The sequence below is a fragment of the Pleurodeles waltl genome, chromosome 7, assembly GCF_031143425.1.
Source record: "Pleurodeles waltl isolate 20211129_DDA chromosome 7, aPleWal1.hap1.20221129, whole genome shotgun sequence".
Taxonomy (NCBI): domain Eukaryota; kingdom Metazoa; phylum Chordata; class Amphibia; order Caudata; family Salamandridae; genus Pleurodeles; species Pleurodeles waltl.
In genome coordinates, this window is record NC_090446.1 from 297,552,487 (window position 1) to 297,569,542 (window position 17,056).

The 17,056-nt window shown below is 43.2% G+C and overlaps 1 protein-coding gene across 1 annotated transcript in view; it reads left to right on the forward strand.

Moving 5' to 3' along the window:
• DLGAP4 (DLG associated protein 4) overlaps positions 1 to 17,056 on the forward strand; it is a 1,552,488-nt gene that overhangs the window by 421,765 nt on the left and 1,113,667 nt on the right. Inside the window, exon 3 of the mRNA XM_069243703.1 lies at positions 9,552 to 9,619. The gene's annotated coding sequence lies outside the window, so the exon portion shown is untranslated. The remainder of the gene's footprint in view (positions 1 to 9,551; positions 9,620 to 17,056) is intronic.

Consider the following 17,056-nt stretch of genomic DNA (forward strand, 5'->3'; position numbering starts at 1 on the left):
CAAAGATATACATTTTCTGGAAATGTAAATCTAATTTACCGCTTACCCACAAAGAGTGGATGCCAGCTTTGTCCATGCCTGCTACTCACGAAAGACCCATATATTGCCACAACGATCTACTGCAGGTTTTCAACAATATTTGTAGCCCGATTCTTCTTCTATTTGCTTAAATGGCTTCTTATAGATTGTGGGATCCCACAAACTAAATGAACAGTTGCGGCTCCTCCTTTAAGGCGGAGGAGCATCGCCCCACTACTCTCTCAGGAGTGAGAACATGAAAAACAAAATGATAATATCATAGGTTATCGTTTCATTTTTCCTGCTGAGTCAAGGGCAGGGCTGGGCCATCCTGACAACAGCAGCTGCAGCAGGGGAAGTAGTGGTGGGCACTGCTGCACGTGCGCATGTCGGTTTGGCTGGCCATCTTAGGACAGCCAAACCGGCATGCGCACATAGATCTCTCCGCCCGAGCTGTGGTGCACAGCTGAGTGGAGACAAAGCGTCAAACCAGACCGCGTAGGCAAATCACAGTGCTGCTCTCGTGCTGTTAAATAGTATTACAAGCATCACAGCAGCATGTGGATTGGCGTTGGGGACTGGGATCCCTGCTCTGGACTACTGGGAGTCGAGAGAAGAGGTGCAGAAGAGCAAGGAGGCGGCGGCTGGCAGGTGTTTATTTATTTATTTATTTGTTTTTTTTAAATTATTTTTCTTCCTCTGTGCTGCCCCCCTCTTCCCCCTGCACTGCTCCACCACTTTCTTTCCACTGCAGCCACCACTGTAAATGAAGCGTCACACCAATAGGTTTATTTCAATTTTCCCGTTTCTCTTCCCGCATTCCTTTCCTCCTTTTCTCACTCTCTCTTTCCCCACTTATATTGAAGAGACTGAGAACTCTATAGATTTACAAAGTATATGATAATTCCCAGTTGACGTTCCAGTATCATCGAAGAGTGGCTACTGAACTAAGTTTAATTATAATTCATTCAACTGATAGCTTTCCATGACATGAGTTTTGGAAAGGTCTGAATTAATTTATGTTATTGCTTGCCTTTGGCGATTCACACTCTGTATCAAGCTGTTGATAATTTGGACACTAAGAATTTGTGTGCTACTGCCTTTAATATTTTATGTCTAGGGAAATGTGATGGTGTCAATTATACAAGGTTACCTTGATACCTAATAAAAAATATTCAAACAGAGTTGGGTAACAATAAATATATGTTACGTGTTAGTAGCGATGAGACCTCTGTGTGAGCTTTTGCCATAATTTGTAGTGAGTCATACAAAGCGTCCCAAAAACTATGGTTATTAAGGCCCGTATTTATACTTTTTTTGCGCCACATTTGCGCCGCTTTTTGGCGCAAAACGGCGCAAACCTACAAAATACAATGGCATTTTGCAAGTTTGCGCCGTTTTTGCGTCAAAAAACGATGCAGATGCGGCGCAAAAAAAGTATAAATACGGGCTTAAATGCCTCTATTTCACTAAGAACATGTTGTTCTAGTATTGGGTTTTCATTTAACGGACTGATGCATTCTGGGAGTTGTTGTCCTGGTTCACTTCAGTTGATCCAAGTGAACTAGCATGTTGTTGTTGACCATTACGAGTTACCAGCTAAATTTATTCTGAAAGTCAGTACTTACTGCAAACAATCGATAAGCCCATGAAAAACTCACATATTACTGAATAATAACATTTTCTCTTACAAAAATCCATGCCAGTGCTGATAAAAATGAACTTGAGCTAGTTTGATCAGGAGGTACGTTGTCAGCGTACATTGACAAGTAAGAGAATTAAAGCTAGCCACAAAAGGTCTTCCTTGGATAATAAAGCCAGGCAAAGACCTAGCAATTAAACCAAACCCCAAATAGGTTTTTATAAATACAAAATATCTTTTGTTTATATACCCTATTTGCACCAGATTCTATTGACTCTGAAGAGTCGGGACTAAAAAAAACGTTAAAGTTTAGCAGTTGTTCACAGTATTACGGAGGTTAGAATGGAATACTTAGAATCCACCTCACTAACCTTTGTAGTGCACAGATGGAATTTGAGCAAGAAACACACACTTACAGTCAGGTTGGTTATGTATCAGGGTCATTTTAAAGATCTGGTTAGCTCAACAAAACCAATAAAAGCAAAAGGCCCATATGGGCGGTCAAGAGTAGCCCTGTTTGTGATCATCCTTTCTAAATCCACTGTGGATGACTGCTCTAAATATGGGACAAATACCAGAGATAAGGGGAGGACTCTGTTTATTCTCAGATAATATAAGGAAGATCCCTTGGATCTGCCTAATGATATGCTTCAAAACGTTAAATCCAGTAGGTAGGTTTGGGTCAAGGTCTTGCAGTAACAGCTCTCAGATTCGACAGAGACAAATAATATTTTTCCCATGCCAGACAAAAAACTTGACAAAATCATGTACTCTCTACATTTGGCACAAAACTGGGCAAGCCTGCAGTCCCTCCTTTAACTTCTGTAGAAGACATAGGGGGTTATTCTAACTTTGGAGGAGGTGTTAATCCGTCCCAAAAGTGACGGAAAAGTGACGGATTTACCACCAGCCGTATTACGAGTCCATTATATCCTATGGAACTCGTAATACGGCTGGTGGTATATCCGTCACTTTACCGTCACTTTTGGGACAGATTAACACTCCTCCAAAGTTAGAATAACCCCCATAGTGTTTTTTTCATACATACATAGTGTGGTTGTTCACACTTGGAGTGGTTTGTATGTCAGAAAGTTTAGTGATTAATCACCCCAAATCAAAACGTATGTAATTTGGCACGGCTTCATTTGAAGACAAGTTGATGGTTGATTAAAAAATGTAGCTGTCATACAGGAATACTGCTTTTTATGGTTGATAATAGACGATTGTTAGAAATTGGCTCTGTAGTAGGCAGCGGTATGCAGCTTGTCCAGGTACGGATCACAATCATAGTCAGGGTAAGTCACAACACAACCTAAATTATCCTGTGCTCACTCCCGGGTACCTTGGCACACAGCAGGCAAGCTTAACCTTGAAGGCCATGTGTAAAGTACTGGTGCTTAAACTCATACAACAACACAGTGAAAACACCACAAGAAGACTCCACACCAGGTTGGAAAAACAGATTATGAATTGATAAGTAAAACAAGTCCCAAATGACAAACATACAACATGTAGATCCTGAGATATGCAATTTTGAAGATTTGGGTGTAAGTAGTGCATAGAAGCGCAAAACGTCAAATGTGGCTATTTGGTCGTACGGGACTGGGACAAAGTCACAAGTTCAGGCCGATGGTGATGTAACATGGACTGGCTACAAGGACCCGCTTGGGCCTGCGAAACATAGTAACTCAAATCCTGGTGTGAGGTCTGTGCAGCAGTGCTTTGCAAGGCTTTGCGTCATCCAATGTCGGTTCATAGAGACTGTGTGGCGAGGCTTTGCAGTACTTGGGTTGCTTTGCATTGATCCTGGGGAGCTCTGCAGCAAGGCTTTGCAGGGCTTGGCGTCGCTTTGCGTCGTTTGTGGGGAGCTGTGCGGCAAAGCTTTGCAGGGCTTGGCATAACTGTATTTCGGTTTTGATGGGCTGGCAGCTGTGCAACAAGGCTTTGCGAGGCTCCGTGCCGCCCGGCATTGAGTCTGGTGAGGCTGCCAGCTGAGCTGCATTTAGTTGCGTTGCTTTGCGGCAGTTCCAATGAATATCACAGAAGGTAGAGCACCTTGGGCCCACTTTATAGGTAGGGCAGACTCACAGCTTGTAGAATCCTGGTGCAGATGGTTCAAGTCTTTGATGTCACTGAGACTAGGGAACAAGGGGCAAGCTAACACACCCTTGGAGATCACTTGTGGTGGAAAAGCAGATTCCTTCAAGCAGAGTCAGGGAGCAGCAGCCAGAAGAGCAACAAGTAGAAAAGCCGTTGATCCAGAAAAGCAGTCCCTTTGAGTCCTTGGAACAACACCACAGTCCTTCTGACAGAGTTCAGTTGTAAGTCCAGAAGTGTCTGATTTCAGTAGGATCAGAGATCCAATACTTATACCCAAATGTGCCTTTTTAAGTGGGGGAGACTTCAAAGAGTGGTTTTGAAGTGCACCAGTTCCCCTTTCAGCCCAGTCCTGTCTGGCAGAAGATATGTGGGGGTTATCAGTCCTTTGTGTGGGGTCAAGCCACTACCCTTTGAAGTGTGATTGAGAGCCCCTCCAGCCTTCCTTACCAAGAAGAACCCTCATTATGCATCCTGTATTTATGACTGTGCGGATGGAATGCACAAGGGGAGCTGTCACCGAGCACAGACAAGACGTGAATTGGAGACAGGCTGCAAGACACAGAGAGCAGTACGAGTAGAGAAATGCCTACTTTCTAAAAGTGGCATTTCTAAAATAGTAATGTTAAATCCAGTATTACCAGTAAGCAGGATTTCTCACTACCATTCCAAACATACCAAACATGACAAAGTCACTCCTTTCGGATTGGAAATTGCCACTCAAATAAGGGCAGTCCCATTGTTGGTCTATGAAAGGAGCAGGCTTCACAATAGTGAAAAACCACTTTGGGAGTTTTTCACTACCAGGACATGTAAAACGTAGAAGCACATGTCCGGTCTTTTAGATACACTGAGCCCTGTGGGTCACAAGGGCCTACCATAGGGGTGACTTACAGGAAATGAAAAAGGAGTTTAAGGTTTGCAAAATGGTTTTAAATGCCAAGCTGAGATGGCAGTAAAACTGCACACAAAGGCCTTGCAATGGCAAGCCTGAGACATAGTTCAGGGGCTACTTATGTGCATGGCACAATCTGTGCTGCAGGCCCACCAGGAGCATTTCGTTTACAAGTGCAGGGCATATATAGTGCACTTTACTAGGGACTCATAGGTATATTAAATATGCCATTTGGGCAGGGGCCAATGTTACTTGTTTGGTGGGGGGGGTTAGGGGAGATAATTAAAAATTAATTAAGTGGTATGCAGATGGAAACAATACAGCACATACTATATTCCTGTATAGGAATAGAGACATGGGAGCCATCACATTGTTCTTCCAACTAAGCATTTCAAGTGGTCTCAATGGATGATGCACTTTGCTCCTTATTTGGATGTGGAAAATGTCAAACCCAGAATGAAAATTATATATATTATTGAAAATACCTTTAGTTTGTTTTATGAATGTCTGACTATGGCATGCTGTCTCAAATGTTTATTACATTACTTAATGGTTTTGTAAACCAGTATAAACTTCCTACTAAATAAACAAAGTCACCTGGCCTTATTTTCAAGATTTCCATGCAGACATATTGGGCCATATTTACGGGGCCCTGAGGCACACTCTGCCACTCTGCCACCAGAGCGTCACTTTTTTTACTGTTCGGTGGTGCAATGTTCATAAGGTCATGTAAAGCCACCTTGTGTGGCTTTTTATGGCCCTTTAAATATGGACTTCTTTCAAGCATATCACTGCTTGAAAGGGGCGTTCTATGGGTGTTGCTTGGGGTGTTCCCACGCAACAACTATGGAACCCGAAGGAATCTGACGCATTCCCAGATTTACAAGTTTGGGAATGAGTCAGATTCCTACGCCACCTCAGGGGTGGGGTAAGTGTGAAGCAACCGGGAGAAATATCTTTACTTCTTGCCGTTGCTCCCTCGTTTGACTATCATCCCCACAATGCAGGCATCCTTTCACCATGGAGCAAAGGTGCCTGTGATAGCGCTAGGCAGCAATATGTTCAATAGCGCAGGGGGAGAGGACAGAAATGTGCCATATCTTGTAGATATGGCTCATTTCTGGCCTTTCCCTGTGGTGCAGGGCGGTGCAGCAAGGCACTTGCTGCACCACCCAACACCACGGGCCTCATAAATGAGGCCCCCATTATTTTTCAGAGGGCTGAAGCAAGTTGGGAGGCCATGTCATTGCTTACGTATCATTTATCATATAGAAATACATTAATTCTTCCGTTTGTATAGGGCAATGCTTTTACACTGGTTTTCGGTCAAGCATTAGGCAAGACCTTTTGAATTTACTAAATATATATATTAACATATATATATATATATATATATATATATTCATACACTGAAAAAAACAAAGGTTAAGGGACATTATAGTTAGGTTCTGAATTTACTCCTTCAAAACCATAGAAATTCAGCAGTTATACTTTAGAGTTCTTTCAAGTAACTAAAACTCATGCCCTAAGGTAACTATAGCTCATGCCTTCACCATGCTCAGTTATTTCATCAATAATTTTATTGCAAATGTTGCAATGAGAATATGAAAGATGGCATAGACTATGTCATCAAAGATATAATATGTGGGTTAATTAGCTGTGCATGGCGATGGCGTGAGTTATAGTTACCTTAGGGTGCGAGTTTTAGATACTTTTAAGAACTCTAACTATAACTGCTGAATTTCTGTGGTTTTGTACGAGTAAATTCAGAACCTAAATATAATGTCTTTGTAACCTTTGTTTTTTTCAGTGAACTCTAATGTGTTTTTTTTAACCTATAGTAATTTTTATTGCTATATGTGAATCCAACCACCGCCTGAGGTCAACCCTCCATTAAGTGCCCAACCCGACACCATGCACGGCTTTCTCCTGTATGCAGTAGGGACTGCCTGCAAGGGCCAACCTGCAGCCAGTCCCTGCAGCCAACCCCTAACCACCCAACCCAATGCTGTGCACGGCCCTTTGAGCATGTTTGGTGGAAATTGGCCCCAGGGATGGGTGAGTGTCTAAGTGGGTCTGTGAGTGGGTGCGTGAGTGTCTCAGTGGGTCTGTGAGTGGGTGCGTAAGTGTCTCAGTGGGTGTGTGAGTGGGAGAATTGATTGAAAGAGAGACAGAGAGAGCAAAAGAAAGTGAGAGGGAGAGAGATAGAGTTTTTTAGGCTTCGATGTCTGGTATACTTAGAATGAGTTTTTTGTCTCCATTTTAAAATAAAACATTTTTTTTTTTAAATATAATAATTTAAAAAAAATAGAAATAAGTCCAGCTGGACTCAAACTCTAAATGCTCAGTGTAAAGGTCTGCAACCTTCACATTGAGCGATATATATATATTTTTTAAACATTTTTTTCAGCCTTTTATGGGCTATCTGAGATCACATCGGAGCCCTTAAGGGTTCCCCCATGGTCCTTCCTTCTTTATTTATTATTATTTTGAAAATATTTGTTTTTTAACTAAAAAACCCTTTACGGGCTACCTGGCACTGCAGGGGAAGCCTTGAGGCTTCCCTTGCAGTGCCATTACTTGAGCAAATACGGAGCTGCTTTGACCACCGGTCCCTGCTTGCTGAAGCATTTAATCTCTGACCCCTACCTGAGTGCAGGGGATCTAGAAGAAAGCTAAACCTGAAGTGTTTGCAGTAGCTTGGCTGCAGAGCTGCAGCCAAGCCACAGAAAACAGCTATGTCCCGGGGGTTTGGGCACCCCAGGACATAGCAGGAGCTGACCCTCAGGGTGGCGGTCCCCAGGGCCATCAGTGGCTCCAAAACGGGGGCCGAACAGCTCCCCTCCAACGTTTATGTAGCCCCGGGGGGTGGTGGGCCCCAGGGCTTGGGGTGTCCCAAAAGAACTCCCTTCACTTTTTTTAAGCTTTTCCCCGGAGGGGTGCTGGTCCCCTTTGCGTGGGGGGCCGAGTGTACCCAACATATATATAAAACAAAACCCCAGGGGTGGTAGTCCCCTGGGGCACATTGGTCCCAAAGGGACCCCTTTTCTTTTTTTAAATGTTTGCCCCACGGGTGGTCGTCCCCGCATTTTTAAAAATGAAATCTCAGGGGAGCTGGTGGTCCCCGGGGTTGTGGCCAGGCCAGGAGGGAACGCCACATAAAATTTTTAATGCCTCTGGGACCTGGCCCTCCCGGGGACCTTTAAAAAAAGCAAGCGTGTGAGCCTGCGCTTTTTTTTTTAATTTTGCTGCAAATTAGAGCAAAAAACATAATTAAAAAAATGTTTTTTTTTGCTCTGGGAAGTCTTTTTTTCATTTTTTTTATAAGACTTGACTCAAGCTGAGTCCCAAGATGGCTGCCAACACTTCCTGGTATGAAGGTTTGGCATCCAATCAGAGCTGTGCATTTCCCTGCACAAGCTCATCTTTGCTCAAATTAGAATTTCCCTAAATTTTTCAAAAACTACTTAATGGCTTTACACCAAATAAGTGAAAGTGTAATCTGCCTACCGACAGCTAACTTGCTGCCAAATTTGGTGTAATTCCATCCAGTGGTTCAGCCTGTAGTCATGTCTAAAGGATCCTACGGGAAATAACATCAGAAATGCAAAGTTTTTGAGACTTCTTCTTCACTGCCCCTGCTTGACGGATCATCCCGAAACTTTCCATGCGCAACAAGAATCACCGCACACTTTTTGTTTGTGAAAATTTCATAAAGACTGTGCCAAAGAAATAGGCAAGCCATAAAATGCTTTTCCTATTAATTATTAAACATAAGACTACTTGAATCCTTGGAGTGCCACGTTTGACTTGTTTGTCACTTGCTGAATATATATATATATATATATATATATGTATATATATATATATATATATATATATGTGTGTGTGTATATATATATATATGTGTGTGTGTATATATATATATATATATATATATATATATATGTTAAACTCATAGGGTCTATTTGCCAGCCCTCTCATTCCATTGGTATATTATTGTGTCATTCACATTTTTCTCACAATCATTGCAGCACACTAGATTGGGATCACTTCAGCCATTGCTAACTTCAACCTAAGTAACAGCATACTGCCCTTCTTGCTTTTAGTAAATCATTCCGTCTCTCCCTCTCTCTGTTTATGTCTCTCTTTCTGTCTCCTCTCCCCACACACCCCAGTAGTTCCATACAACGCCGTTTCACAAAAGAATGAGAAAAACAAACAAGCATTGACAAACCCCAAAAGGCCTGTTTCCAAACCGTGGAATTTTCAGTCGAAAGTGATTTGTCCAGGATCATTCAATGTATTTGGGTGGTTCAACTGAGATTTTAGCTCAGGCATCAGGATTTCACAGACGCCTGTTTGATCACGTTTACCAAGTGTTTTTTTTTTAGTACCATAAAGTGGCTTCATGCCAGGTAATACCCTACATATTACACAAGCTTCGCATTCTGCTCCCGATTCCCCTTCGCAATTGGGGTAGTCCTGGCACACAAACGGTAAGAGCCAGGGACAAGCAAAACAAGGTAGCTGCCTTGGGCACTAAGAAAAGTAAGCAGATGGTGTCTTCAGACTGTAAAAGCAGAGGAGTTCCCCCCATTCTGACTTAGGTAGGGGTTAGCAAGGTAATGCTTTGGGCAGGTGGTGCCCAAGAAGGAAGACTATGAATTTTAACGAGATACAAGCGATTGGCCTTGGCTTTGGCCTCGAGTTCTTTGTTGTTGCTGCAAGACTGGTGCTTCTGCTGCTACAGCCCCCGTAGTGTTTCATAAAGAGTTTGAAAAAGATGTATCTTAAAAAGATGGATTCGCCCACAGAGTCCCTGCTGATTTTGTAGTGTATTGTCTTATATATATTGACAAATTGTGTACTTACCTTATGATATTTTTTACTCCACAGGCACAGACTCAATTGGAAAGCTACGTAGTGGAGGCGGTGTTTCCTTCTGGCCTGAGGTTCATCGTATGGTGAGTGAACATAAAAAGAGATTCTACGTCCTGTTCTTGAGATCCAGGGAAATTAAACCCTTTATTCAATGATTGCCTATTTGAGAGCTTCTAGGGGGGGTATTCTTGAGAAGCCGTGCAGTGTGGCATATACAAGGCCTGGATAAAATGTAAACAACACTAGTAAAATTTGCAAAGTGTATACATTTCTTGTTTTGCGAAATTCAGGACATTTCATAAAACTGTATAGTTCCCTATTCTGCATAGTTTTGTCTCATAGAAGACTGATTTGAACTGAAACAGTCTCACTAAGAAACATTTTTAGTTCGAACCAGTCTCCTGTAGGCTTCACGTGAGAGTTTTCAAATGAGATATGACATTGTCCAAAACAGTCATTCACGATACATTTTAACAATTGTGCGGAAATTCTAAGCTATTTTTGCAATGATCTTGAAAACAATATGCAATTTTGTACACTACTGGTTTATGTTGGTAATTTAGAGTGTGGGTCGGGAGTAATGCTAAGTTCCATTGAGGGCTTTCTGGTCATGATCTGGAATCCCCTTTTCAGTTTCCCCCTTGGGGGCACCATCCTATGCAGTAGCACCACTCAAATACATGTCTTGATGACGGCTGTGTGCAACCTCTTATGGTCGGATGCTTTCAGTACTTGAAGAGTGAATGGAAAGTTGTGTTACAGAAGTCAGAGGATCTTGAGCTGCTCAAAGAAGAGTTAGAACAGCAGAGAAAGAAGAAAGTCAACGGCTGGTGTATTAGTGCAGTGAGCTAAGATACCTTTTCTTAAGAAATATGCTTGTAACTGTAAGATACAGGTTTGAATCACTCTGGTTCTGCATGACCTTCATGTTTCCAGGGTCAATAAAATGAACCTAATTGATGAAAAAGCTTTGAGACTAACATGATAAAATGTTGCATAAACATGAATTTCCTATACTTTTTCATGTTTATTGTTTTATGTATTGGGGCCTTCTTTCCAATATTATAATGTCAGAACAGAAATGACCTTGCAAATGCATTCCAAAATGTTGCAGAATTTGAAGCTAAGTTGCAATGATTCTACAAATGTCCCAAGTATGAGAAAGGAGGAGGTGGAGAATATGGTCGAGGCAGTCTGTGAGGGAATAAAAGCAGCTTGAAAGGACACTTAGGAGCAGGACTAAAGTGTTCTTCAGTAGCAGAACCTACCTAAAGATAGTGCATGTGATATTTGTCTGGAACCTTGTAGTAGTAGGTGCTAATATTCCTTCACAGAGGAAATGTGTATTACTCGGTCTACTGAGTAGCACAAGTAATGGAAACTGAAATGATGAATTAATTTAAATGCACCGTGTAATTTTGTCATAGTATTAGGGAAAATAATTGAATGTATTTACCTTGAGAGTCCCAGTGCTACTAGGTTTCTTACAATCTGAAATGTGAAAAATAAGCACACAGTGAAGAATGAATTAGTAGATGGTGAGAGAGGGCCCCAAGTAGAGAAAGAGACGAGCATTCTAAGAGTGGTACATGTTTAATTGATTTTGACATTTTATTACTGTTTTGCCTTTGGAAACATTGCGCCCTCTACATTTTAATGGAGCAGTAGTTTTGTAAGAATGAAAATGGCCCCATATCAGTTTCTTGAATCTTAAACATAATTTAGGAGATATGGAATTATGTGATGTAAGTTAGACATAATTTAGGAGATATGGAACTATGGGGGTCATTCCGACCCTGGCGGTAAAAACCGCCAGGGCTGCGAACGACGGAAAGCACCGCCAACAGGCTGGCGGTGCTTCCTGGGCCATTCCGCCGCGGTCAGAAAACCGGGTCCGGCGGTTTCCCGCTGGATTAACCCCGGTTGGCCCAATCCGCCATGGCGGCGCTGCAAGCCGCGCCGCCATGGGGATTCTGACCCCCTTCCCGCCAGCCTGTTTCTGGCGGTTTTTACCGCCAGGAACAGGCTGGCGGGAACGGGTGTCCTGGGGCCCCTGGGGGCCCCTGCACTGCCCATGCCATTGGCATGGGCAGTGCAGGGGCCCCCTAACAGGGCCCCATGAAGCTTTTCACTGTCTGCTTAGCAGACAGAGAAAAGCGCGACGGGTGCAACTGCACCCGTCGCACACCTGCAACACCGCCTGCTCCATTCGGAGCCGGCTTCTGTGTTGCAGGCAGCCTTCCCGCTGGGCCGGCGGGCGCTAACAATGTTAGCACCGGCCGGCCCAGCGGGAAGGTTGGAATGGCCCCAGCGGTCTTCCGACCGCAGAGCGGCCATATGGCGGTTGGAATGAGGGCCTATGTGTGATGTAAGTTAAGAGGGGCCAACTTTTACTGAGACCAAGTATACAAATACCTGATCCTTGAGTTTTAAAGAACCTACAACTTGCTTTTGGGAGCCATTTATGCCCATTTTATTGCAATTTGCATCCTTACATTGAAGATCAAGGAGGCAACTTGTTCTTCAAATGCTGATTCTAGAAACTGGTTTGGATGTAAATTCGGAATAGATTGTGTTACCGGAATCAGTTCTGGGCTTGACATTGTTCCCAGTCTACTTGATCAGTGAAATGAATAGCATACACTTCCAGATAGCCATAAATGATAAATCATTTGATTATTTTTATCACCTGGTTTATACCGAATATGAAGTGATGTCGGTTGTACTGAATGATGTTTTAGTTTCAGTACTTGTATGGTGGAGAGGCCATAGTCATGGACATTAATCAGCTATCAAGTGGCTGACCTAGAACTGTTACCTCTGTTTCTGTATCACTAGTGACAGAGCAGTCTTGTTATTCAACACTCAAATTGTCCTCAATATAAATGAAGATGTTGTTTGCTAGTAATTAAGATCTTGAGATATCGACCTATCTTATTATTTTCTTAAATCAATTGATTGTAATGTGTGTGTGTCAAATAATGAAGCCCATTTCACAAACAACCTCTGTTTTAGATGGTATCTGTGGCTATATATGGCTATTTTGATGTCGATAATATTGACCTACAAAAACACTGCATCCAGTTCACCGTCAAAGTAACTATCTAATAAGTATTTTTAGCCATACATAGACTTACCTAGACGTACCTTTCCATGAATTTGTCTGAGGAATGTTCAGTGTTTTTGACTGTTCTGACATGCAATATATAACATTCGATACAATGAGAGTGTATATTTCTTATATATTAAATAGCGCACAAAATATTGATATCCCCCATCCAGCATGTTGGGTATGTTTCCTCACAACCGGGCTTAATCATTTGGGGAAAAAAAACAGAAATTCTTTCCATTATATGAAGCCATCTGAGAAGCATGTGGAATAGACATACCAAGTGCTCATTTGTGTCCTTCAGGGTTAACTCAGTCCTGTTGGTAACATATAATGCGGATTACTTTTTGCTCTGGAATGTGTGCTTGTCTATTTGAGCTTCAAGTTGTGTGTTACTGTTAGCATCATTATTTTTACTGCATGGGCACATTGGTGAATGGTTCCCAAACCAGTGTTTTTTTAGAATGGACGTCTCTAAGAAAGTGTTAACTGAGGTGAATTTAAGACTGTCCAGAATGAGTCAATGAGCAAGTTATCTGCATTAAATAACACACACAATAGGAAGCATGTTATCCATGCATGCCTTAGCTGGGATAGTTTACAATGTTATTTGGGAGAGAGGGACTTATAACTTGAAATTTAAACAATGCTATTTTTTGGTTTTGTCAAGAGACTTGGACATAAACCCAATAAAAAACGAAGGGCCATATTTATACTTTTTGATGGAAAACTGTGCCGACGCAGTTTTGTGTCAAAAAGTTTAACGCCGGCTAATGCCATTTCTTAGCGCCACCCTGGAGTCAAATGTATACTTTGACGCTCTGTGGCACAAACCACAGGTTAGAGTATTTTTTTTTACTCAAACCATTGTGCCACGTTGTAAAGAAAAATGACATTAATGCGGCGAAAATGACTTTTATCCTGTTTACGACGTCACAAACCGGATACGCACCTTTTTTTGCCACAATAGCGTCAAAAAGCGGCGCAAACACAGCAAAATGAGCAAAGGAGCCCCAAAATGGATCCCAGAAGTCATGAGAGACCCCAGGAAGACTACAACCGACCAGGAACCAGCCAGGAGGACCCAGACAAGACCCAGGAGAGGGTGAAGAAGAAAAAGAAGTGCCGGTTCAGTGCAGAGGAGTAGGAAATACTGGTGAAAGAGGTGACGGAACACCAGCATCAATGTTTTGTCACCTCAAAATTGCCAATTGGGAGGAGAGAGGCAATTTGGCAACAAATTGTCGATATGATCAACAGTGTTGAAGAAGTACGGAGAACTGTCACTGAGTGCAAGAAACGCTGGCATGGCTGCAGGCGCAGGACCAAGGAAAAGATGGCAAGGAACAGGAAGGCAGCACTGCAGACTGGAGGTGGGAGTCCAGCACCTCAGGAGGCCCTGGACTACATGGAGGAGATGGTGGCAGCCGTCATCCCTGAGGAGATCGTCACATGGATTCGAGGACAGGACAGCGCAGACTACCAGGATACAACACGGGGTAAGTGGCATGGGGGACAAAAATGCTTAATTGTTAACTGCAAGCAGGGGGGGTCATACCGACCACACAATGCATGTCAGCCATGATAATCAGGTAGTGGAAAGGGCAAAGGGGCACGGCATGGGTGCATGGGCTGTGCAGGGGAAACCTGGGGCACAGCACAATACTACACCAACAACCTTTGCATGGGGGTACTCTGCCATGCCAAGGCTGTTGGAAGGCAAAGGCAGTCCAGGAGGGTAGGGTACCACGTAAAACTGCCTGCTGTCACATGACAGATGGTATTGTCGCAACATGAACTAGGGCTCAATTTCCAGTCTCAGGCCATATCCGCAAGTGGTATTTACCATTGACAACAGTTGCCACTACCACCTGTGCTGTGTGGCAGGTCAAGTAGCCAATGGCAGTTATGTGCCCATGGATCAAACACACCCAAAATAGAGGGTTCAGGATGACGATGTTATCAATCCCCTGTAATTACTAACAATGTGCAAATCCTGTCAAATGCTCATGTCTAGAGGCGCTATAAACATCAGGTATTGTTAGTAACATTATTAGATACACAGCAGTAATGTCATACCCATGGTGCACATTTCAGGGTCTACCCTGTGCCTGTGTTACAATAGCTGCAATGCCACCATGCAACATCTCAAGTGTCATAGTGCTAAGACAACAGCACTGAGGGGGAGGACATATGTGTCTAGCTAGCGAAACACACCCGCACAGTCATAAGAGGAAATGGAACACTGCTAGGACCATCAGTGCAATGCAATGTAGCACACATTCCCCAACATCCGCAGTACACACTACCAATGCTGACACCTGTACCGTGCCATGCCAATGCTATACATAATATATGCTAGGTCTCAGCAACATATAGGTGGATGTGAAATATCAGAGATTGGGTCAGTTCCAGATTGTTAAGTGTGGTGCAAGTGCCATCAGAACACCCACAGCCAGTGCAAGGCCCCACAATGATAATGGAAGTAGACAGAGGGTTGAGCAGTACAAGAAGGTGTCAACATACAATTTGGACAGAACCTACACCTAGAGGATGTGACGCAGACAATTCACCAAAACTGCCCACACTACATATGACATGCAGGTGGGGCATAGGCCTGTGAGGCTGCTAATCTTAATGACAGGAACAATGAACAGGAACCAAGATCACAATGTTCAACTAATAGGAAGTCATGAACGTCACATTACAAATGCCACAACACAGACACACTAATTGTACAATATCTCATTGCAGAGGAAGAAGGCTCTCCTGGGGATATGCCTGTCCTGGACTTCCCTGATGACATGGATGATGAGCTGAGAAACATTAGCCAGCAGACCCTCCAAGATGTCCTTGGAACCCTCCAGACCCCACCTTCAGTCGCAAGGAGGAGCACAGAAGTAGCAGCCATCACAGAGGGCCCACTCACCACCCCAATAGTACGACCTGCCAGCTCCAATCCAGCTGAGGACTCTGAGGACAATAGTACCACCTTTGAGAGGACTGTAGTTGGAGTACAGCGGGAGCTGGCGAAGGAGGTGCGGGTGAGGATGCAAAATATGACAGCCAGCCTTGAGGTGATGCGTTTGTGCATGATGTCATCTGCAGAACAGGCAGCAGCCATGCAAACACTAACATCCATCCTGCAAGGACTACAACAAAGTGTAAGGGAATCATGACTCCCTCAGGGCCAACCTGGCTGCCTACCACAGTGATGTAGCTGCTATACTCAAGAACCAGCAGCTCCTCCTTGCTGCAGTAATGCCCTTAATAGACCCACAGTTGGCAGCTACCGGTATTTCTGACTCCACATCTTCAAACACTGAAGTGTGTGTTGCCCCTTCACACCCACCACCACCAAGGGCAGAGGAGACGACACACACATCAGAAGAAGAAGAAGTGAAACAGATCACCTTCACCCATAGGAGTACCCGGTAGCGCAAGTCCATGCCACATGGGCACTGATATCCTAGGCCCTGTGCTTGTTAACATGCCAGTCTTGCAACAGTTGGTCACATGCACTGTTCTCCAGCACACTGTTTACCTTGACACTATGCTCTGTGATTGTCTCTCACTACCTCATTGGCAATTCATGTTCCTCTGCACTGTATGACACTTCACCCCAGCATGTCCAAAGACATGTCCCATTGTACTTGTGTAGCACTACAATAGATGGCGTCACACTAATGGACTCACAATCCTGGACTTTCTAATTATTGCACTACAGCACTTTCAAATAAATAGCACTTTACACAAATCCTTTGTTTCTGTGTAATGTGACACATCAACTGTGTAGGAGATTAGTGATGTATGTCACATGTCAATGGCCATAGAATTTCAATACAACTGCGTTGAAAGATTGTGGGCTGATAATTATGCACTGGGGTCTGGATAGTATCATCATCTGTGCTTCCTGAGGCTTATTTCTGAAGTAAATTGAAAACTAACAGTATAATGCTGTGTTGGACTGAAAAAGTCTGCTTCAAAGTATGTATAAGCTGAAAATCAATGTGTCCAACATTCCTTTCAAGACAATCTTTATGTATGTGACATCTGACTATAAAGTTTCATCACACACACACACCATACAGCAGGAATGGATGTGTACGAGTGTATGGACAACTATGTAACCTGGGAGTACAATGTAAGAAATGGTAGGTGTGAGTTATGTATACAATACTACATAAGATTATAAATTAATTCAGCTAATCAGGGTTCACATGAATATCAGGCTGCAGGCAGACGTACCACAGTGCACAAGATTCCAAATCAGGTCTCAATTGATGACAGATTTAAAAACACATCCAAACTTCACAACACATTGGGAACCATAGTAACCTTGAGTGGTGGGTGCAATGGATGGCAGATGCATTGAGAAGTAGCTTTGTTGTAGCTGCCAATGTGACTGCAT